Source organism: Microtus ochrogaster, linkage group LG4, assembly GCF_000317375.1.
Source record: "Microtus ochrogaster isolate Prairie Vole_2 linkage group LG4, MicOch1.0, whole genome shotgun sequence".
Taxonomy (NCBI): Eukaryota; Metazoa; Chordata; class Mammalia; order Rodentia; family Cricetidae; genus Microtus; species Microtus ochrogaster.
Window position 1 is genome coordinate 58,789,823 of NC_022030.1, and position 931 is coordinate 58,790,753.

The 931-nt window shown below is 45.8% G+C and overlaps 1 non-coding gene across 1 annotated transcript; it reads right to left on the reverse strand.

Moving 5' to 3' along the window:
• Positions 1–656: 656 nt before the first annotated feature.
• On the reverse strand, positions 657–847 carry LOC113457685. The gene has a single exon (XR_003378195.1). It is a non-coding gene; the product is annotated as a U2 spliceosomal RNA (small nuclear RNA).
• Between the last annotated feature and the right edge of the window lie 84 nt (positions 848–931).

Genomic DNA, 931 nt, shown 5'->3' on the forward strand with positions numbered 1-931 from the left:
CCACCTTGACCAAAGGTCAGAGAATTGGAATTTACCTCAATTCCATCAACCACGACAAAAATACCACTTGTCAGGGTAGGGGCATGGGGATTAGAAATATAAGAGTATGAAGACGCGTTTAAAAATAAAACAAAAAGCCGGGCAGCGGCGGTGCGAATCTCTGTGAGTTTGAGGCCAGCCTGATCTAAAAGAACAAGTTCCAGGACCGGCTCCAAAGCTACAGTGAAACCCTGGGTGGGGAAGGGAAAGGGTGCGGAAAGAGGGCTATAATTTTCAGCCACTTGCTTGAGTACAACCTTGTTTTGACTGTAAAGGATTACTCCACCCAGCCGGGCGGTGGTGGCGCAAGCCTTTAATCCCAGCACTCGGGAGGCAGAGGCAGGTGGATCTCTGTAAGTTCCAGATCAGACTTGTCTACTGAGCTAGTTCCAGGACGGGCTCCAAAATCAAAGAGAAACCCTGTCTCGGAAAAATAAAACAAAAAAAGAATTACTCCACAAACAGAAAGACACTAAAAACAAAAATATACAACTAAAATCTTAAAGGCTAGAAAGGTAACTTAAGTTATCTTACCATAACCTATTTACCCAGAACACTCACATCCCATGCTTTCCACTGTTAATACTTGTTCTTTCGTTAAACCAACTTCATTCCCCAAGGGGTGTACCGTTCCTGGAGGTACTGCAATACCAGGTCGATACGTGGAGTGGACGGAGCAAGCTCCTATTCCAACTCCTAATTACAAAAATACATTTAATATATTGTCCTCAGATAGAGGACGTATCAGATATTAAACTGATAAGAACAGATACTACACTTGATCTTAGCCAAAAGGCCGAGAAGCGATACCAAAACACACACCACGCACCCTTGCCCTGCGCCCGCGGGACACACTAACGTCCTGGTGACCGCCCGCGACCCTGACTCCCGG